This window comes from Neovison vison, chromosome 6, assembly GCF_020171115.1.
Source record: "Neovison vison isolate M4711 chromosome 6, ASM_NN_V1, whole genome shotgun sequence".
NCBI lineage: Eukaryota > Metazoa > Chordata > Mammalia > Carnivora > Mustelidae > Neogale > Neogale vison.
In genome coordinates, this window is record NC_058096.1 from 130,315,372 (window position 1) to 130,339,019 (window position 23,648).

At 38.0% G+C, this 23,648-nt stretch overlaps 1 protein-coding gene across 10 annotated transcripts in view; it reads right to left on the minus strand.

Annotated features, from left to right (window-relative positions):
- Positions 1 to 23,648, minus strand: part of TMEM108 (transmembrane protein 108) — a 377,772-nt gene that overhangs the window by 157,977 nt on the left and 196,147 nt on the right. The window contains exon 1 of one of the 10 annotated variants that reach the window (XM_044252355.1): positions 22,085 to 22,112. The exons of 7 other annotated variants lie outside the window; for them this stretch is intronic. The gene's annotated coding sequence lies outside the window, so the exon portion shown is untranslated. Of the gene's footprint in view, positions 1 to 3,566; positions 3,592 to 22,084; positions 22,113 to 23,648 lie in introns of those variants that run through there. 2 more of the 10 variants (XM_044252356.1, XM_044252352.1) reach the window with 2 other exon arrangements.

The following is a 23,648-nucleotide window of genomic DNA, read 5'->3' on the forward strand; positions in this document are numbered from 1 at the left end:
GTTCCTTTTTTTTTTGGACATAGATTCTTTACTAAGGTTCCTGAACCTTCTCCTAAGTCCATTCATGAGCTTCCTTATAAAGCCTAGTTTTTAGTAAGAACTAGATTAGCAAACTGCTCATCAGTTTGACCAGAACCCTCTACTCTCAATATCTGATCAGGTTCCTTATCCTCCATCAGACACTAGGTGGTAATTACCCTGGCCTGCCTTTAGCAAGAATCTTATTAGTTAAGCCAGAACCATTTACCCCTGATGTTTCCTCTTAGTAATTTTCTATCCACTGACCGCCCTCCCCCGCCAACCCTTGGCTATAACTGGCCACCTGCCCAAGCCGTATTTGGAGTTGAGCCCAATCCCTCTCCCGCACTATAAAATCCCATTGCATTGTTCCCCATACCTATCCCGAATAGAGCCTGCCTCACCATCTTTAACAAATGACACTGAATATCCTTTTCTTTAACACTTTAATGACTCTCTACTGCCATGTTGGGTTATTTTCTCATAATACCTCAAGTAAAACTGATTTATCTTTCAAATGGTTTTGTTAAGATATAATTCATGCATTATAAAATCCAGCCTTTGAAGTATACAATTCAGTGGTCATTAGTATATTCAAGTTGTGTAACCATCATCAGTATCTAATTCCAGACCATTTTTCATCACTCTAAAAAAGCAAAAAACAAAAACCAAAAAACAAACAAAACTGAAAAAAAACCCCTCAAAACTCCTATGTTTATTAGCAGTCATTTCCTTTCTCCCCTCCTCCCAGTCCCTGGAAACCACTAAACAACTATAGATTTGCTCATTCTGTATTTTTCACATAAATAATATAAAATGTATAGTTCGTATCTAGCTCTTTTTCTCAGTATAATGTTTCTTAGGCCTGTCCATGTTGTAAAACATGCTTCTCCCCCTTTTTATAAGAATGAGAAACAGAAACAAACACACTCACACACAGTCATGGTTAGAGAGGCCTTCCTTAGTGCAGGATTACATAAACAGTTGCCTGTATTTTTTTTTGATATTTTTATTTACTTTAGATATGTTTCTGGACTTTGTGTTACATTTTACATCTCCGTTTGCTCATTCTCCCACTATAACAATGTGTTGTTTAAATTAAGCTCTTGGTAAAGTTAGTTCTCCATTACTACTCTTTTAAGATTTATCTTGTTCTCTGAATATTTTTCCCCTAAACTAACTTTATCATTTTATTAAATTCCAGAAAAAATATCATTGGTATTATAGTTGCAATTATCTTCCACTTGCTTTAAAGACTTGATCTCTTTAAAAGCAAGTGTGGTGAGGAGAAAGATAATGTTTTAAAAGCTGTAGTTCTGAAGATCAGAAGAGTTCTTTTCAGAGAGTGTGAAGCACTTTTTTGGGGTGTATGCACCATAGCTCAATGACTATGTAGAACCCCACCTACCACCCTAAGCGTGATCTAGATAAGGAAGAGGTAGAGAAAGAGATAAATTTTTTCTCTTTATAATTCTCTAAAATTTTTCTCTTTATAATTTTCTATAATAAAACTTCAGTTCTGAAAAGCTAGGAAAGACAGGTTAATCAGTCCAGAAATCAGAGGCTGCAGAGATTATACAAGACATGGCGAGAGACAGAAAAAGAGCAATTCCAAAAGAAAGAGGTAGATGGGACCTAAGAATAAAAGATAACATGAGAAATTCCTTAGAGAGGATGACCCATAAACTTTAAAATGTATCAAATTTTTTATTGCTTGTTTTATGCTGTTTTTACTTATACACTACACCTATTCTCCCCCACAGTGCTTTCCAACCATGAGTACCCTCAAAATCTCAGCAAAAATTTTATGCAAAATAGTCTTGTATTAGTGGTGCTCAGCTGGGCAATGACAGAACAGAGACTACATCTCAAGACAAGGGTGACCAGGAACAGGAAGGTGCCACAGGAGTCCTAAGTAATGGTTAGTGGGCATCTGTGGAGGACTTAGGACATAGTAAGCCCTCAATTGTACATTGGGTAAACATATGAATGAATAAATAAATGATTAAGTAACAGGAGAGCAGAGAAACAGTTATTTATATTGATCAAGGGGAATGTAAGCCCCTTAGGCATCTCTAGAAATGCTTAGAGGTTTCTGAGAATCTGTTAGATTTTTGACAGTACATATGCAATAGAGCCATTTTATTCACATATCAAAGAAACAACTGAGCACAAAAATCTGGGACACCTGGTATATCTGGATTGCACAGGGCTATCCCAACTATAAGCACCTTATAGCTTGTATTTATTCAAATTTAATCTTTATTTAGATCTTTTTATGGATTTTGTAGTTTTGTACTGTCTTTCCTTTACTTGAGTTCTATAGTTTTGTCAAATTCATTCTCAGGCGCGTGTACACACACACACACACACGTATTTGCCATTGTGATGGAATTTCTGCTTCCATTACATCTTCAAATTTGCCTCTATATGGAAATAACTGAGTTTTGTATATTCATTTTGCGACCTGACCAAACTCACTTAGTTCTAAGGATGGTTTCTCACCTGAGTCTCTTGGATCACTTGGTCTGCTTTGGATAGACAGAGAGGCACAATGAGATTCCATCTAAAGCCATTTTTTAACCAGACAGTAGGAAACACTAATTTTATCGGGTCCCTCAGGGAATACTTAGGACCTCCACGAATGACAACAAATTTCTGGGATGAAATTCTAAGAAAGTATAGTTTACAGCCAAGAGGTGGAAGAAAAGAAAAGTAAGAGAGGATGATATGAAAATATTTGTTCAAACATGCAGATACAGTGGCACAGGTGGGGGTCTCACTGATTATTAGCCCACAGTAAACAAAGAGGTGCAAATAACCTGAACCACTCCTTAAAGAAGGTGGAAAAAAAAAAAAAAAGGTGAGCCTAACAAATCTTGCCTCTCTCTCCTCTGATTTAAATGGAACACACTTACATCTATTCAATTGATTCAGGAAGGGAAATTTCTCTTTCACAGATCACTTAAAATGTTTAATTAGAAATGTCCACACAGCAGGGAAGAAGTAATAAAGAGCCAAATGAAAAGCTCTTATGGGATATGCAAGTTGACTTGAAATGACAGGTTCCCATAGAGAATAAGGAATAGCTAGGAAAATCCTGGAAAACAACAACATAAAAATTCAACAAAGTAGGGACAGGGTGAAGAGGGACTGCTAGCCCTAGCAGCCATTAAAACATACTCTAAAGCTTCTACATAATAAAAAACTATAAAACCATTTGATATTAACACATGAATAGACCAAATTATATATGGAAATTTATACAATAAAGTCAGAATATTAAATTAAAAGGCAAAATGATGAACTTTTTGAGATACTAGAAGATTATATGGGAAAATGTAAAATTGTACTAACTCCAAATACGAAACACCAGCATAAATTCCAAAGGACCAGGTCTTTAAATGTTAAAAAAAAAAATGTATACAAATATTAGAAAAAAGGGCAAATTCTTCTACTGGGAGTAGAGAAGCTTTGTTAAATCTAAAAGTTTGAAGGAATAGAAAAATATAAACTTTATTACATAAAAAATTACAAAGTAGGGGCACCTGGGTGGCTCAGTGAGTTAAAGCCCCACTGGGATTGAGCCCCTCAGCAGGCTCTCCGCTTGTTGGGGAGCCTGACTCTGCCCCACCCCCACCCCGCCTGCTTCTCTGCTTGCTGATCTCTGTCTGTCAAATAAATAAAAATCTTAAAAAAAAATTACAAAGTAAAAACTATAATATAAATGAAAATACAAATAATGTACAAATAAAAAAATACAAATGAAAACCTAGAAGAAATATTTAGCTTATAAAAAGCAAAGAGTTAATATCCCTAAAATTCACTTATAACCCCCAAATCAATTCTCACATTGCATTAGCAATCATTTGCATACATGCTCAGAGTGGGGAAAATTTGAATTGCTCAACACATATGCTCCCAGATGAGGTCAAACAAGGCAGTGTTTTGTCATTAACATCTTCTCCTCCCTCTGCCCTTCTTATTTCAGCTCTCATATGGTGAACAAGTGTCCTTTCCATAGGCTATTTAGTACCATGCTTTTAGCATTTCTGTGCCTTTTCTTCTTGCTATCTTTGTTTGAAATGGTCCCCAAGCATGATGCTAAAGCGTTGTTTAGGCTCCTAACTGCAAGAAAGCATGAGTTATGGTGCTGTTGGCTGTGAGTTCAAAACTAATGAATTAGTAGCATATATTACATAAGATCTAGAAACACTCTGTTTCTATAAACAAAAACATATAAACCAAGGTTATTTATGGATCAGTTGGAAAAAATATGATCTGAGGCTCACAGGAAACTAACCTTCTTTTTCCCCTGCGGGCAACAGCTCAGTATTCACTAGTTCAGTATTTGTGAAAACTTTACCCAAATACCACCATAATCATTAGAACCAACTGCATTTGAGATGAGCTTTAAAATATTTTGTGAGGCAAAGAATGAACATGACCAAAAATTCAGGTGACTAATAGAGATGGCACAAAACCGAAAAATGGCTCTTCATCTCTTTAGGACCCAGGAAGAGCTGATTAAACTGATGGCCACCATACCTTACGACACCTTTGGGAAAATGAGGGGGGAAAAAGAATAGGAGAGTTGACAATATCAACTAGCCTTACAGGCCTGCAAAAAACGTTCAGACAGGATCATACATCTCCATTTTATATGCAAGGACACAGATACTAAAAATTCTGTCTTTTATCGAGATCACGCCTATCAGCTGTGAGACCTTGAACTAGTTTCTAGACTCCTCTGATTGGTGGATTTCTTGTTTGTAAACAGGTAAGAACAGTAACTGATATGCTTGCTGCAAAGACTAGACAATGCATGCAAAGCAGCTGTCCCTGTGTCTGGCACACAAGGGCTCAAAGCAAATACCTAATAGCAGAAGGCTATAGGTATAGCCTATTCAGGCTATATCCTGAAATAATAATGACACATTAGGCCACAGCTCACCAACCTCTTCTTAATTGTGCTTTCCCTAAACTAGAAATGAACCAAAGACCTTGGAATATCAAACAAACAGTCCGTTTTGTTAGATCTAGTGTCTTATGCAAACTGAATTTAGAATTTAGAATTTACTTTTATGCGTATAAGTTTGACTAAAGTCAAACTATTTTATTATTCCTAATTTATACCTTTCTCTTCCTTAAAAAAGGATCTATGAAGACTTACTAATAGATGCAAGTTGTATAACAGATTAACATATCAGAGCACATTAATAATATCAGAAAGGGAGATCCAAAATTATATGGAGAAAGGGGGGATTAATTTTACTATCGGGGTGCCTGGGTGGCACAGTCGGTTAAGGGTCTGCCTTCAGCTCAGATCAGGGTCTCCCAGTTCTGGGATGGAGACCTGAGGGCTCCCTGCTCAGTGGGGAGTCTGCTTGTCTTTTTCCCTCTGCCCCTCCCCACTGCTGGTACGCTCTCTCTCTCTCTTTTAAAAAATTTTTTACCATAAAATATAATTGAACAATACACTTCTCTTGGAGTTTCCTAAAAATAAAGGCAAAAAAGAAAGTATTATTATTATTATTATTTTCTGGCTTCATATACAGGCACAGTTTGTATTCTGTTCAGAAAAACTACCCTTTAAAAAAAAATACTGCCCTTTTTTGACACCAGCTTCTAAGATAAAATCACAAGATAATTTCTGATAAGCATTAGCATCCTCAATGGCAGTTTTACACAATATGAATAGAATATTCTTGGCACAGTTGCTCTTTATCAACCCACAATAAAAGCTAAAGTCCTGTGTTAAGTAGTGATTCAGAGAAAGCATTTCAATGAGCCAGGCACACCATGCTGTAGAGGAAAAAATCAGACAGGCCTGTAACCGAGTAGCTTTGCTATGTGACCTTGATCAAGTTACTTAACTTCTCTGAGCATCAGCTCCTCATCTGTAAATGAGGTTGACCCCCAAATCAGAAGACTGCTGAGAGAAGTAAATGAAGTAAAGCCCCATCCTGTGTATCTAGTACCTTGCTTGTGTCTCTCCCTTTTTACAAAGTGAATGGTATATTGACATGCTGCTTTTGGTCTTGTGAGGAGAGATAAAACTAGGAAAATGAAAGGAACAAGTCAGCAAGTCACCCCAGGGTCTAAGGATCATGAGCATTGGATTACTTCAGGAAAGCAAATATGAAGGTTTGTTTCTTGGCTCACTTACATCATAAGTCATAAATGGATGCGTGTGACCAGAGGGCTAAGTTTGGGTTTGGGTTATAATATGTTTTTAGAAAAAATCTTTTGATACAGATGATTTGCATATTAAACAGGAATATCTTTTTTTTTCCAATTTATTTATTTTCAGAAAAACAGTATTCGTTATTTTTTCACCACACCCAGTGCTCCATGCAAGCCGTGCCCTCTATAATACCCACCACCTGGTACCCCAACCTCCCACCCCCCGCCACTTCAAACCCCTCAGATTGTTTTTCAGAGTCCATAGTCTCTCGTGGTTCACCTCCCCTTCCAATTTACCCAAAAGAAACAGGAATATCTTTTACTTCCATAAAGAAAGAGATGTTATCATGTTCCTGAAACTTGTGGCCCTCCTAATCTTTTTTCTAATTTTTCTCAGTTTTGAGTAAGAAATATTTCACTTTTCTCTGAGCCTATGATCAACAGTGTAAGCCTGATTACAGTCTGTCATTTTGTCTCAGTTCTGGGAGTTTATAGGAAATAGGGGTGACTATGGTGAACTTGAAAGCATGAGGGAATGGTATTTTTAGGCTCCAGCCAACTGTGAGCAGGAAAAGTCTTTTTTCCTTAAGCTGAAAATCCTCACAAAAATTTTTTCCCTAAATTTTTGAGAGAAGCCATAGATTGAGATGTCTCTCCCTATTTTAAAATACTAGCAATTAATTCACATGGGGCAAGACTACAAGTCAAAAGAAATAGAACAGTGTGATTTCTGATTAATAAAGGCTTTCATGGTGCAGAACCTGCATGAGAACTTTTCTACAAACTGAGGAGGAGAATGATGTCTGTCTGTGGAGAGAATCCTGCTGATGGAGGAAGCAGTGCAGATTTACCCTCCACCTAGGCTAGTCCTCCAGCAACTCTGAGGATCACTCAGTAAACTCTGAAGGATGAAAAGCACTTCAGTAGTGCTCCTTTCTCCTTTCCTCTCTCCCTCTTCATATTTCCTTCTCTGAAAAATAAAATATTGGGGGCTTTCAGATCTAAGAGATGCTGAATTCCAAACAAAAAGACAAAAGCTGTTTACCTTATACTAAGGAAAAGCCTACAAAAAGGCATCAATTAATGTGGATTCTGCTTGGAGGACTGAGAAGTAACTGCCTGAGTGTTCCTCAAGACCAGCTGGAGTTTATTTGCTTTTGCTGGGGGAGAATGTTCTGCTGTCTACAGCCACTGAAGTCAGCAATGGGGTAAAAAAATAGGACCAGGAGCTTGAGGCGTATTGGAATTACACAGACTTCTTTCTTCTAGCATTACAGTGTATTAAGGCCATTTACTTCATTTGAGGAGACAGAAAGGTGCTTGTGTAAGGTGAAGAATACATACCACACTTCCCCTTTTATGGTTTTGGTATTAAAGACTGTACAGTGAGGTCAGGCAATTAAATGATATTGTAGCAATGCCAAATACTAAAGGAGGATGTTTCATCATTTTGACTGCACTGCTTATGAAAAAGATTATTTCTTGTCCACAGCAAACACATTCATTTTTCTTTTTTCTTTTGAAATGCCTGAAAAATATCTTCAGAGATTGAATTTGGGGATCTAAAAATATGTGTATTTCCTCTGGGAAGCAAGCATTTGTCCTAAAAGATGTGCTAAGTTTTTACAATGGAAATGGAGGGAAAGCCATATGAAATAGGCAAAACTCTTATCAGAATGTTTTACATGTGGAAAGAACATTTAAATCATGATGTATGCTTTGGACATGCAACACAATTCAGTAGGTGAAATTAGTCATAATATCATAGTGCTTCCTAAATCTTAATTTTAATCTCAAACACTTCTTTTTCTTCATTCCTTGTCCTTAGCTTCTCCCGTCCTACTTCAATCCATGTAAAGGCTTCTGTAATTTTTGAGCTAGTATGAAGAAAGTTTTACATTGTGGTTTTGGTTTAATCTTTCAAAATATGTAGTTTATGATAGGTGATTCCATAGGATAGGTAGTCTGTTGAATGTACAGCTGGTTAAAAATTCAACTGAGATGAAAAATTATGTGGGCAAGAGTGAGGTGGGCCAATAGAAAGCAGATGTAGCTAGAAATTTGAGGTTCTATGGATTCTACCTCAGTCTGTAGGCAAGGCCATCAGAGGAGGGCGGTGCTGTTTTCTCTCAATTCAAAGATGTCCTGCAGCTCAGTGTCTGTAGTGTGCAAAGTCACTCCCTATGTGGTACGAACAGGTGGTCACCCTTATGTCACCCACAACTCCCAGGAAAGGGAAGAACAGATACAGCCATTCCCTGAAGAGTGTGGATTAAGGTCACAGGTAAGATCAGTGTGAGCAAGTTCAGTCCACAGTAAAGTCACAATATTCCAAGCATTTCTGATGATTCTTAACTTTATGCCTTGCTCTAGGAAGCTTGAATAAAATAATACATCTCATCTCATCTGTGAGGGACTTAAATAGTTTATTTAACTATGTTGATAATTAGACCTTACTTTAATAACTTACTTTAATAACTGGATGGGCTAGAAGAAATATCTAGAATTACCAAAATTAGTATTTCCAAAACTAGTTGATAGTCAAAATCTATTTTTAAAATAGATTCCTAAGTCTTTCCCTCAGGAATCTAAGATCCCACAGGTTCTTAGATGGAGGAATTGTAAAAGGCTTCTAAGATGGCTCTTCTGATCAGCTACCACCAGAAGTCAAGAACCTAATCTAGTACTTCTTAATCCTGACTGTACATTAGAATCCTGGAGAGATATGCTGGATCAATTAAATCAGACTTCCTGGGGATTCTAATGTGTAGTCAGTCAATCAAGAACCAGGGACCCTTACCCAAGCCTAAAAGAGCACTAGAGCCCGTGAGGCCAGTCCTGCTTGTCCGCATTCCTGAGACTAACATTTTACGAGAGATGAGGGATGATTGATGAAACCACATTTGCAAGTTATGTTTAAAAGAGAAAATGACTGATTCAGTGCCTCTTAAATATTTAGATCTACAGCCTCTCATGCAATTCAAGTTTTATGCAACATGAATTCTTGTGATATTTTACCCAATCTATCTCTGATTTACCTCTCACTTGGTCTTGCTACTTGGCTTCATAGAGATGTCAGGAAGATTAAGGAGATAATGACTAAAAAGGGAGAGAGGATGGAATGAGGTTCAGTGAAGTAAAGAGGGTGTGGAAGCCACATGCAGACTAAGAGACTGGCATAAAGCTGAAACCACCCTTATTGTCTAATCACTTGTTCACAAGGGAGATGAATATTCCTTTTCCTGAAGACTACATTCACAAGGGAAACAGTGAGGAGTCATGCCACAAATTCTGAGTAGGAGCAGGGAGGAGAGACCACACTGAAAGAGCCTCCTTCCTGTGGAGACCATAACCAATCACACAGAGAGAAGCAGAGCAAGAAGATACAGGATAAGCAGCAATTAAACTGAAGATCCATTTCTTTGGAAAATAATGAGTACTACATGCAAAGCAGTAAGTACTGTTTTAGTAGCAGAGACTGGAGCTGGGAATAAAAGCAAATGAGACATGATCCTTGCCCCGAAGGAGCTTACAGTTTAATGGGGGGAACAAATATCATGGCAAAAATCACTCTATAGCCAGCTTTGCCCCTACCAGCTATATCAGACAAATTATTACATTATATTCTAGAAAATAATAACAATTTAGACACTGAGACTCAAGAAGGGGCAGCAGATTTTCTATTAGTAAAACAGGCATCATACCTATGTTTCAAGGTTGTTCCGAGAATGAAATAACACCTCCACAGAGTCTGGAGCATAGAAGCACAAGAAACATGCCCTACACTTTCGAATAATGAAAAAATGACATTTTCTGGAGAGTAGCAGAACAAAGTTGGTTTTTTTTTCCAATTTATTTATTTTCAGAAAAACAGTATTCATTATTTTTTCACCACACCCAGTGCTCCATGCAAGCTGTGCCCTCTATAATACCCACCACCTGGTACCCCAACCTCCCACCCCCCCGCCACCAGAACAAAGTTTTTGAAGGAGATAGAATATAAGCTAAACTTGCAAGGTTAAGAAGGATTTTGACTAGTAAAGGTAAAAATGTATAATGGTTCTGAGTGAGGACGGTGAGGCAGGAGTTTGAGAATAAGTACATTGAATAACAGAAGATCTACCCCTGGCTACTTAAAGTTCCTAAACAATGCAATTTGAATATGGGACTCTAGCTTCTCAGATGAGGTTGAGCCAATGTTCTCATTTTCTGGGGGAGAAAAGACTATATGGAGGAGAGGACAAGACTGATAGGGAAATAGCAGGCAGTAGTTGGGAAGCAGAGCAAGAGGCTGCGTCCCCAAGGCTCAGTCTTTCCAGATCAGAACAACAAAATAAATGCATACTAATCATAAGATAGCTGGAATGTCACTGTCTTACAAGTCGCAGGCAGCTACAGGACCCAGAATCATCCCTGCTGATGTTTATAGAGCATTAGACAACTGCCACTGGATGGTGCCAAATCCAAGTTTTACACCTGGATAGATGAGATCATGCAGCTGGATCCTCAGATAGCTAAGGCTAGTTATGTAGGCTCATTCTCACTATTTCATTAACTTCATAATAATGTCACATTTGTTTATACCAGTCATTCTAAAAATGTAGTCTTCAGACCATCAGCAACACCCAGGAAGTTGTTAGAAATGGAAATTATCAGGCTCCATCCTAGACTACTGATTCAGAAACTCCTGGGGTAGAGCCCAGCAATCTGTGCTTCAATAAGCCCTCCATGTTGCATGGTAAAGTTTGAGAATCTTTGCTTTTCAGAAGTGAATTTTTGGTCCCTTTATGCTATGGCAGGGTTTAACTCTTCAACAGTTACTTCAGCCGTTACTGTTACTTCAAATCATTTACAACTTCAAAGGACCAATAAATGAGGGAAAAGGGAGTTGCAACGGAAAGACCCATTTCCAAGGTCTCTTTCAACTGTAATATACTATATTTGTCCATTCACCAGTGAGGAAAATGTTTACAGTTCAGTAGTTCAAACAGACTGTTGGGGCTGGCATTTGCGGCTCTTGTTGAGAGCATTAGCATAGCGTGTTTGAATTCTAATGACTAATTTGAAAATACCACCCACCTCCATTATTCCAACTTTTTAAGCTAGTAATCTTAATGCTGTATGAGTAAAACCTACATGGGAGGTGGCATGTGTTAATACATGGGCTTTGTAGTAGAAAAACCAACAAAATAATTGCAGTGTATTTCCTAGTCTCTGCTTGGTTATACACATCAATAAGAACTAGACCTTTCACTGAATTAAAATTATGAACACAAGCTGCCAGAATGGATTTAAATGATTAAATCCTAGAACTAGTTTCAAATAAACCTCTCATCCAGAATCTAAAACACTTAACAATAACAGTCAATACTTATAGGCGAGTCAAATGTGTAAGCCATTTGTGCCTTGTGAATCAGCCCAAATCAGAAGTATAAAATTCAGGGCTCTAAAGTTTGAAGAAAACTGTGCTATACCTCAAAGAAATCAGACTAGGGATGAATCAAGAATTTTAAGAACAATTAGCCATCTGATTTCCAGTGCTGTCCTTCCTCAAGCTAATGATACACACAGACATGTGTATGTAGGCTATGCAAATTAAAATGTAAGTTCTGGGAAGGTAGAAATTTTGTCTTGTCTACCCTCATGTCCTCAGTGCTTAGAACCTACCCTTATATCTTCAGTGCTTATAGGGTCAGGCACATAGTAGGTATTCATAAATGCATAACTGATCCCACAAAATAGATACAGGTGTCAATGTCCAGTAGAATTTCCTGGAATGATTAAAAAAAAAAAGTTATGTAAGTTATACTACCCAACACAGTAGCCACTAATACAAGTGGCTACTGAGCACTTAGAATGTTGCTAGTATAGCTGGGGAAAAGATTTTTTTTTTTAAGATTTTTTTATGTATTTATCAGAGAGAGAGAGGGAGAGAGAGCGAGCACAGGCAGACAGAATGCCAGGCAGAGGCAGAGGGAGAAGCAGGCTCCCTGCTGAGCAAGGAGCCCGATGTGGGACTCGATCCCAGGACACTGGGATCATGACCTGAGCCGAAGGCAGCTGCTTAACCAACTGAGCCACCCAGGCGTCCCTGGGGAAAAGATTTTTAAATTTAAAATTAAATGGCTTAAATGTAGGCACAGTTATAGAGGCTGAGGAAAATGAGTATATGTAGGTGGGGCATAGAAAAACAATAGTGAGTGGGTAGTTCAAGAAACTTATATTATTTCTGACCAGGGAAGTGGTTCAGAGAAGTGGAGATTGGGTGGACAATCCTTCCTGGATTCCAGATTCTTTCCACTTTCCCTAAAGTCATTTTTAGCAGCAATCATTTAGCAGCAATTATTGAGGCAGGGAAGACTGAATTTCATATTTGGGGAGATGAGACTACACTCCTCAACCACCAGGGAAAAAGTGGTTTTGAACCCATAGACAAAAAAGCTAGTGGAAGAGTGACTACTGTATGGCCAAAGATATCAAGTGTCTGCAGAAACAAAAGCAGTGAAGAACTTAAGACTTCTTTCTTGGCTCAGCTTGCTCTTGCATTCATTCACTCAAATATCTGCCAATGCTCCATAAGTGCCAGGCCCTGTTTTCTTGTTTTCCTTTCTTAGGGGATGGTATTTCAAGGACTGATCTCTGCAACTGAGTTGGGCCTTGAGGTTCTTGGGCTTGCTACAAAATAGAGGAAATCCTGGGAAGAAAAGGGCTGCCTTGCAAAATGAAATGATTGAATGAGAGCCATTTAATGTTAATTAAAAAGAAAAAAAAAAAAGACATACCCTTTTTCTGTACCCAAACTAGTGAAAACTTGTTTACGCAGCATAAGGCCTAAAATTACAGCATACTATTAAAAGCTGCCTTGGCTTCTGGTAAAATCAGGAAGGCCTTGAATGGTCTGCCCTCACACTCTGGAGAAGGTTTCTTAGATAAACAACTCTCCTTATCAAAGGTATCAGGCATAGTTCCTCTTTAACCCTGAGTAACGTGTTTTAGTTGCTAACAAGCAACTGGAATTATTCAAATAAACCAGTCACATCCTCCCCAGCAACCAGGGGCACCACATCTTCTTGATACCACAAACCTGCTTCCCAGAACTCCTGGCTGTTCATGTTGTTCCTGAGTGCAGCTCCCATGTGGCCCTGTGTGACATGCAGTGTTCTCAGGCCCCAGCTACGAATATGTGACTAATCAATTGCTGTTGATCACATGCACCCAGTGTTGAGGGTTTGGCCATCCCCCAAACCCTAGGGTAGGATCCCTTCCTCACCAATGGAGTGAATAGGAAGTAATTAAAACAAGTTCAATATATTTTTATAAACTCTTCCAATGTAATTCATCAGTTGTTGTTGGGCGAGATATAATTTGTAGATACTTAAGACAATCCCAATCCTTCTGAACTCTGTTATACATCAGGGGCATGAAACCTGTAAAAACTACATTTCTCAGAGGGCCTCATCATCAGATGAGATTCTCATTAGATTCCCACTATTTGGAAACACAAGCATGACATTTGAAGGGTAAGAGGAGCCATCAGGCACTAGTAGCAGCTGTGGGTTAGCACTAGACAATAGATGGAAGGTTTTGTCAGCGGCTACTCAGTGCCCACCAGAGATCCACCTATTTACTTAGGTTCTGCAGGCAGCTAATGCTTTTATTGGCTATTCCCCTATGTCTCCTTCATGTTCAAATTCCTAAAATCTGCTGTAGCAAATGCCTTTGCACCCTGGTTCTACCCTCTTGGCTTCACCTTTGACTTCAGCTGTGGTTACATAGTTCCATACAGGCTTCAAATTCATGGCAGTGGCAAGACACCTCAAATGCAAAATACACATTTCCATTTTCTGGTTTAGCATTTCTCCGATATAGCAGGTGTCATGGAAGTTAGTTGGGGCTACAAACGTGTGTGAAGCTCAGATGTACAGGAGTTAATTTCCAGGGGTCAATTCTTGGGAGCCAGTAGATACATGTTCCTACCTTTCATCTTGCAGCCAGACAATTCTGAAAGGTATTCTTTAAGTTTCTCCGTAGGTTCTGAGAGAATCAAGCTCCCATTATGCATCTCTACAACACAACCCTGTTGGCCATTCCTCTTTGCCTTATTTCATACTGCTGATCTCTGGGATTGGCTCCCCAATAAACTATCTACTCCTCAGTGCTTGCCTCAAGTTCTACTTTAGGAAGAATCCAAACTAAGATGGTGGCTTTCCTGAGCTTTGTTCCTTCAGCCTTCCACAAGTTGTATAAACTTCTGATTCCCTGCATTAAAGTGTTTCTTATTCTTCACATTTATAGTAGCTTCTGTTTTCCTAATCCCGCTGTGATTAATACGGTTATATTAATATATATATAAAATATATATATATAATATATATATATATAATATTCCATCACATATTAGGTCATTTTATCTATTACTCTGTGAATGGACATCAATAGGGCCACCATTATTTTACTTTTTTTATCTTCAGTACTTTGATTACTGTGGAAGACATTACTAGTTGTTTTACCAATATTCTCCCAATATTCCTTACTAACAAAACCCAATTTGGGTTAACCTGACAATATAGCTGACCATAGGACTGGCTCTATCTTTTGTTCTCCATTTTGTTCACGTTAGTTCAATGATCTCTCTCGGGGCTATGTGTTCTAACCCCCATGGAGATTAATATACATACCTTAGAAATGACTGCCAAGGCTGGAAAGTGGAGAGGCTTGTTTGGGCCTTCCATGAATCTGTTAGAGATAATATAGTTCTTTCCCTTTCTGATGCACAGGTTGTGCCACAAGATCAAATTAAAGGGTAACTGTCAATTAGGTGCATGTAAGCTCTCTGAGGTGCAAGCAACACCTTTAATCTCATTATAATGCCCTTTTGTGTGTCCTGTCATTCTATAAGTGGACTAAGGTCCAGATTTTGTGGAGAATAACTATGCAGTTGCGGTGGATTGTCCTCTATCCAATTCCCCTGTCAGTAAGTTACCCTAAATAAAACTCTATGTAAACTGTATGGAGTGGCTTACTTCATTTTCCAGTCTCAAAGTACCTTCTCAGTTTGGGACATACTTCACTGCTTCCCCTGCACCTTCTAATACTGACCCAAACCTTAATTTTACAGTCTCTGAAGTTAGAAGAGATAGTTCTAATTAATGAGAAACAGAAGTTCACCTGAGATTTCTAGAAAAGTTTTATCTGACTTGCTTGTCCTTTTCTCTTCCCATTTGGAACAATGATATGAAAGAAACTTGCCATTCTATAGCCACAAGGGACAATGAGGATGAACGCCATTGCTTAGGATACTGATGGTATGATGAAGCTGCCTCAGGAGCCCTGAATACTGGGTCTCCCCACTTCTTGTTATGAGAAAGATAAATGTCTATTTTGTTAAGCAGCTATAATGGTTTTGTTTACACGGCTGAGTGCAATCCCCTACCTGATACGCTGTCATCAGATTTTTAACTTTGAATCATTTCCTTTGACTTGACTCCTGGAAGGAAATTGCCAGGTCAGTCAAGGTGTGTGTGTGTGTGTGTGTGTGTGTGTGTATTTATATCTACATAAATTTATAATTCATGTTGCTAAATTATTTTATAAAAAGACTATATCAATCTACATGGTTACCATCATAATTTGAAACTATATATTCTGGAAAGTGACACTATGCTTGTTTTGTAATAATCTTGCTAATTAATTTCCATTTTGATCACCAGTCTAATATACTATTAGTCCTAAGCTCATAGGCTACATGGAAAAAAAAAAGCTCTGTGGAATCCCTACTCATGACAACTGTCAGCATTTTATCCACTCAAAAAAGCAGCACATACTACGATAGCCCTACAATGATGCTACCATAGGCTGACTATTAAGACAACAAGAATGACCTCCTTCAAAAAAAAAAAATACCCCCACTGCTCCAATCAGATAGACTGTAGTCAAGGGAGACAAAGAGATGAGAGGACACACAACAAAGAGAAGATAACAAGAAGACCAGTGTGGCCAAAGGCTTACTAACAGCTAAAGGATCTATTCTACTTCTGTCTGTAAAAGATGGAGGGAAAGGTAGAAAAGTCCCTGCATCACTCCAAATTAAAAAAGAACTCTTAGATAACAAGAGACAAGATGGGGCATTTTTATCTAACAACTCCAGAGCTTTTATAGCCTAAAAGAGATATGAAAGAAACCATGGTAAAGAGATCACAGCCAAACAGGCATGATTATGGCTTGCTAGGCACTAGGCCTGTGTGTGCAAAACCCAGCCTCATCTTACCTCTGAGCTCATTTCTTCCCTTTAGTGGCAACTCTAAGAGGAAATATCCTGGCTAAGTAAGTCATGACAACACTGCTTCATGGCAGAGACTCCTGGAACATTCATTCATTCATTTATTATATTCATTCATTCACTCACTGACTTTTCTTGCATGCCTTCTGCTATTAAGTGGTAACAATATACCCCTTGGACTCAAGGAGCTAACCAACTGGGAGGAAAAGGACACATACAGAAATAATGATAACACAAAGGCATATAGCTTAGGAGCTGCAACAGAAATATGCAGTGCTTTAAGAGTTAGGAATAGAAAGAATTTCCTCCACGTGGGATGACTGGAAAAATTCTAAGCGAAGTGATAGTAGCTTAGCTGAACCTCAAAGGGTTGATAGGATATCAAGAGGAATGAAAAAGCAATGATGTGATAGAAAACAATTAGGGTATAAAGTTAGGAAATCCTGGATCTTGCCCCAGTTTGCTTCGTAGATCTTACAAGTTACTTAAATTTTGTAAGCCTTAGTTTGCTTACCTGTAAAATAGAAAATAGTATCACCCTTCAGGGTTGCTTATAGCATGTATTAAATTGGGTAATACATGTGGAAGTATGTTGTAAATTTTAAAGAGATAAAAATGTAATTAGTTGTCTACTCCTATAAATGTTTTTATTATTCTTCTATATATAGCAAACAGCATTAAAAAGTTCAAATATGGGAAAGTTCAGGGTATGATTAGGACAAGTTTTTCTTTCCAGGTATTGGATCATACATGATTTATATAACAGACTGTTAAAGAATTGTGTGTTATCTGTTTTTTCTTTGACACACACACACACACACACACACTCACACACACATAGGCACACACACACACACCAAGTGTTAGTTTCCTGAGGTCAGAGACTGGATTTTATTGTTAGTGTTGTATGGTACCAGTTATATCACATTCAAACAGGTCCTTGCAAGTCACATTTTATATTCTTATGATTTTGACTATTTTTTAAATTTTAATTCCAGCAGTTAACATATAGTGCTATATTATTTCAGGTATACAATATAGTGGTCCAATGGTTCCATACATTACTCAGTGCTCACCAAGACAAGTGCACTCTTAATTCCATTCAGTTATTTTACCTGCCTCCCCTTTCCGGTAACCATCTATTTTTTTTTTTTTTTAATACTTAAGAGTCTGTTTGTTTGTCTCTTTCTTTTTTCCTTTGTTCATTTGTTTTCTTTCTTAAATTCCATATTGAGTGAAATCATATGATATTTGTCTTTCTCTGACCAGCTTATTTCACTTATCATTATACTCTCTAGTTCCATCCATGTTGTTGCTAATGGCAAGATTTCATTTTTTATGACAATAATACTCCATTGTGTGTGTGTGTGTGTGTGTGTGTACATATAAAACATATCTTCTTTAGCCATTCATCAATCAATGGACACTTGGGCGGCTTCTATAGTTTGGCTACTATAAATAACATTGTAATAAACATAGGGGGGCATGCACTGTTTTGAATTAGTGTTTTCATATTTTTTGGGGTAAGTACTTTTTAAATTTTCAATTACTGGATCATAGGGTAGTTCTATTTTTAATTTTTTGAGGAACCTCCATACTTTCTTTCACAGGGGTACACCACTTTGCATTGCTATTAACATTGCAGGAGGGTTTCTTTTTTTCCACATCCTCGCCAACATTTGTCATTTCTTATTTTGTATTTTAGCCATTTTGACAGGTGTAAAGTAATATCTCATTGTGGTTTTGATTTGCATTTCCTGATGATGAGTGATCATTTCAATACACGCAGAAAAAGCATTTGACAAAGTACAACAACCATTCATAATAAAAACCCTCAACAAAATATATTTAGAAGGAACATACCTCAACATAAATAAAGGCCTTAAATGAAAAAAAAAAAAAAACAGAGCTAACATCACATTCAATGAGGAAAAACTGAGAGCTTTTTTCCTAAGATCAGGAGTAAGAAAAGGATGTCCACTTTCACCACTTTTATTCAACCTTCTACTGGAAGTCCTAGCCACAGCAATCACACAATGAAAAGAAATAAAAGGCATTGAAATTGAAATTGGTAAGGTAAAACTTTCATTATTTGCAGATGACATGATACTATACATAGAAAACCCTCAAGACTCCACCAAAATCTACTAGAACTGATAAATGAATTCAGTAAAGTTGCAGGATACAAAAATCAATGCACAGAAATCTGTTGCATTTCTATACACTAATAACACAGCAGCAGAGATCTACAAAAACAATCCCATTTACAACTGCACCAAAAATAATACCCAGGAATAAATTAAACTGAGGAAGTGAAAGATCTATACTCTGAAAACTATAAAACATCGATGAAAGAAAATAAAGATGATTTTGGCTACATTGAGTAGGATGAAAAATGTTAAATTTCATGAGATTGAATTTATAACCAGAAAGGATAGCTAAAGCCATTAATGTAGTGATACAGTCAAGATGGCAGAGAAGTAGGAGACCTTAGTTTCCTGTGGTCTCAGGAACTCAGCTAGATAGCTATCAAATCATTCTGAACACCTGTGAACTCAACCGAAGATCTAGGAAAAGAATAGCAGCAACTCTACAAATAGAAAAGAGACCACTTTCTGCAGGGTAGGAGGTGTGGAGAAGTGAATCCTAGGCAATATATGAGAAGATAAATCATGGGGGTTGTGAGCCTCCATAAGCTGGCTACTAGAAAGTGATATAGTAGCAGAGCACAAAATAAAGAACTTTCAGCAGTCTATTCCAATGAGGGACATCCTGGCCTGAACAGTGCTTGGTAGCTAAGCAGGGCAGAATCCTAGGTGGGACAGTGTGGTCTCAGGATCTTTGGGGTGACAGAAAGACTGGTGGTGGCCTTTGGGCAGCAGAGTTCCCAGGTATCAGAGTGCGGAAGCTGGCCGTAATCAGTGAGCCCAGGAGTGGCCTCTCAACTCTGGGTTGCCATAAACTGCAAACCATAGCATGGTCAGGTGACTGCTTTATGAGCAGGGGTCCAACAAGCGGCAGGACCAGTGAGACCACCCCCTCTTACTCCCCCAGGAAGAGTGTAGTGGGAGTGGGCAGCAGGAGTCTGCAGGGTTTGGAGACTTGATACGGGGTCATGTACCTGAAAGAGAAATGCTCTGTCACAGGCTGGGTAAGCATCGAGTGTTGATGGAGACCAGGGAGACAGGAGTGACTGATTTTCCCTCAGGGTGCACTGAGGAATGGGACCCTGAGCTTTCAGTTCAGGGCCAGAGATTGGGAGGCTGCCATTTTCATTCTCATCTTCTAAAGCCCTCAGGGAAGAAAAGCCACACAGAGCAAACTGGAGCAGATCACTTGGCCTGGTTCCCTGTCAAGGGCAGCACAATTCTGCCAGGGCAAAGACACTTGAGAATCAAAGCAACAGGCCCCTCCCTCAAAAGATCAGCAAGAACATTTGGCTAAGTCCAAGTTTATCAGTCATAGAGAACTGCAAAACTCCAGCACTACAGGAATATAGCGTATAAAATGCATGGTTTTTTCCCATTATTCTTTAGTCATTCAATTAATTTTTTTCCTTTCTTTTTTCAACTAATTTATTATATCAACTCTTTTTAAAATTTGTTCATTTGTTTTAAAGATTTTTATTTGACAGAGAGAGAGAGAGAGAGAGAGAGAGATCACAAAGCTCTCAGCAGCAGGAGGTGGGGGAAGCAGGCTCCCTGCTGATCAAGGAGCCTGATGTGGGACTTGATCCCAGGACCCTGAGATCATGACCTGAGCTGAAGGCAGCTGCTTAATCCACTGAGCCACCCAGGCATCCCTTAAATCTTTTTAAACTTCCATTTTTACATTTATATTCTATCCTTTCACTGTAGTTTATTTTGGTATACTTGTAAAGCTTTTTTCTTTATAATTTTGGGATGCAGTTTCTTCTAACAGACCAAAATACACCCAGAATCTGGAATAATGGCTCTGTTCTTGTCATTTGTCTGATCATATTTTTTTCTTCCTTTTTTGTTGTTGTTTTGTTAAAGTACTTTTTTTAAAAAAGATTTTTTTTATTTATTTGAGAGACAGAGATCACAAGTAGGCAGAGAGGAAGGCAGAGAGGAGGAGGAAGCAGTCTCCCTGCTCAGCAGAGAGCCCGATGTGGGGCTCGATCCCAGGACGCTGGGATCATGACCTAAACTGAAGGCAGGGGCTTAATCCCACTGAGCCACCCAGGTGCCCCTAAAGTGTTTTTAATTTTCATCTTTACAGTTACATCCTATCCTTTCAATGTATTTAATTTTATTATATATATATATGTGTGTGTGTGTGTGTGTGTGTGTGTGTGTGTGTTTCTTTCTTTACAATTCTGAGATGTAGTTTCTTATAACAAACTGACAAAAAATATAATCAAGATATAGGGTATTGCTCTGTTCTGTTCACCTGTATAACCCTTCCTTTTGTCCTTGTTGGTCTTTTTTTTTTCCTCTGTTTTTTTCTTGTCTTTTAGTTTTCATTCTTACAGTTACATTCTATCCTTTCATTGTATTTAATTTCATTTTGGTATGTATATAAATTTTTCTTTCTTTACAATCCTGGAATCTAATTTTCTAACAAGCAAACCAAAGTGCAGGATCCAGTGTATTGTTCTACTCTGTCTACCAGTTTGATTATATTCTTTTTCTTTTCCTTTTTTTCCAGTTTTGGATCTCTTCTGATTTGTTTAGTGTATATTTCTCTGGAGTTGCTGTTGCCATTTTAGTATTTTATTCTTTGTTCATCTATTCGTCTCTGGAAATAATGACAAGACAGAAAAACTCACCTCAAAAAGAGAACAAGAGGCAGTCCTGACAGCCAGGGACCTAATCAGTATGGATATATGTAAGATGTCAGAACTAGAGTTCAGAATAACGATTACAAAGATACTAGCTGGGCTTGAAAAAAGCATAGAACACAGTAGAGAATCCTTTTCTGGAGAAATAAGAGAACTAAAATATAATCAAGTTGAAATTAAAAAGGCTATTAATGAGATGGAATAAAAAATGGAAACTAACTGCTAGGAGAAAAGCAGAAGAGAAATTAATGATATAGAAGGCAAAATGATGGGAAATAAAGAAGCTGAGAAAAAGAGAGATAAACAATTACTGATTTACAGGGAGAGAATTTGAGAGGTAAGTGATATCATAAAGCAAAACAATATTAGAATAATTGGGATCCCAGAAGAAGAGGAGAAAGAGAGAGGGGCAGAAGCAAATTATGGCAGAAAACTATTGGATCAAATTATACCAGAGAAATTCCCTAATCTGGAGAAGGAAACAGGCATCCAGGTCCAGGAGGCAAAGAAAACTCCCCTCAAAATCAATAAAAATAGGTCAACATTCCAACACAGAATAGTGAAATTTGTAAATCTCAGAGAAAATGAGAAAATCCTAAAAGCAGGTCAGGACAAAAAATCCATAATCCAAGGATATAAATATTAGACTGGAAGCAGACATACCCACAGAGACCTGGCTGGCCAGAAAGGATTCAGGGTGCTAAATGAGAAATATATGCAGCCAAGAATATTTTATCCAGCTAGGATGTCATTCGAAATAGAAGGAGATATAAAAAGCTTCCAGGAAATTGGCGCACCTGGGTGGCTCAGTTGGTTAAGCGTCTGCCTTCATCTTAGGTCACAATCCCAGAGTCCTGGGAGAGAGCCCCACATCAGGCTCCCTGCTCAGTGGGGAGTCTGCTTCTTCCTCTGCCTCTGCCACTCCCCCTGCTTGTGTTCTCTTGTTCTCTGTCAAATAAATGAACAAACAAACAAAAAAAACTTCTAAGAAAAACAGAAACTGAAAAAATTTATGATCACCAAGCCAACCCTACAAGAAATATTAAAAGGGAACTTTTAAGCTGAGAGAGAGTCCAAAAGCAACACAGATGAGAAAGGAACAGAGACAATCTACAGAAACAGTTACTTTACAGGCAATACAATAGCACTAAATTCATATATGTCAAAAGTTACTCTGAATGTAAATGGCCTAAATGCCCCAATCAAAAGAAAGAGGGTGTCAGATAAAAAAGCAAGACCCACTGATATACTGTCTGCAAGAGACTCATTTTAGACCCAAAGACACCTCCAGATTGAAAGTGAGGGGTAGGGGAGGAGAACCATTTATCATGCTAATGGACATCAAAAGAGTGCTGGGGTGGCAATTCTTTTATCAGACAAATTAGATTTTAAACAAAAGACTGTAATAAAAGATGAGGAAGGACACTATATCATGACTAAAAGGCCTATCCAACAAGAAGACTAACAATTATAAATATTTATGCCCCTAACATGGGAGCAGCCAATTAATAACAATTAAACACAGAGATAACAATCCAAAAACAGCAGGGGACTTTTACATCCCACTCACTGAAATGGACAGATCATCTAAGCAGAAGATCCACAAGGAATAAAGGGCTTTGAATGACACATTGGCCCAGATGGACTTTACAGATACATTCAGAGCATGAATTTTTAAAGCAACAGAATACACATTCTTCTTTAGTGCACATAGAATATTCTTCAGAATAGATCACATCCTGGGTCACAAATCAAGTCTCAACTGGTATCAAAAGAGTAGAATCATCCCCTGAATATTTTTGGATCAAAATGCTTTGGAACTGGAACTCAATCACAAGAGGAAAGTTGGAAAGAACTCGAATACATGGAGGCTAAAGAGCATCCTACTAAAGAATGAATTGATCAACCAGGAAATTAAGGAAGAACTAAAAAAATTCATGGAAACAAATGAAAATGAAAACAAATGAAAATGAAAATGTTCAGAATCTTTGGGATGCAGCAAAGGTGGTCCTAAGAGGGAAGTATATAGCAATACAGGCCTTTCTTGAGAAACAAGAAAGGTCTCAAATACACAACCTAACCTTACACCTAAAGGAGGTGGAGAAAGAACAGCAAATGAAGCCTAAATCCAGGAGGAGAAGAGAATTAATAAAGATTAGAGCAGAATCAATGAAATAGAAGAAATAGAATGCAGAAGAATGGTAGAACAGATCGATGAAACTAGGAGCTGGGTCTTTGAAAGAATTAATAAGATCGGTAAGGCCTCACCAGACTTACCAAAAAGAAAAGAGAAGGGACTGAAATAAATAAAATTATGAATGAAAGAGTACAGATCAAAACCAACACCAAACATTCGGGTGC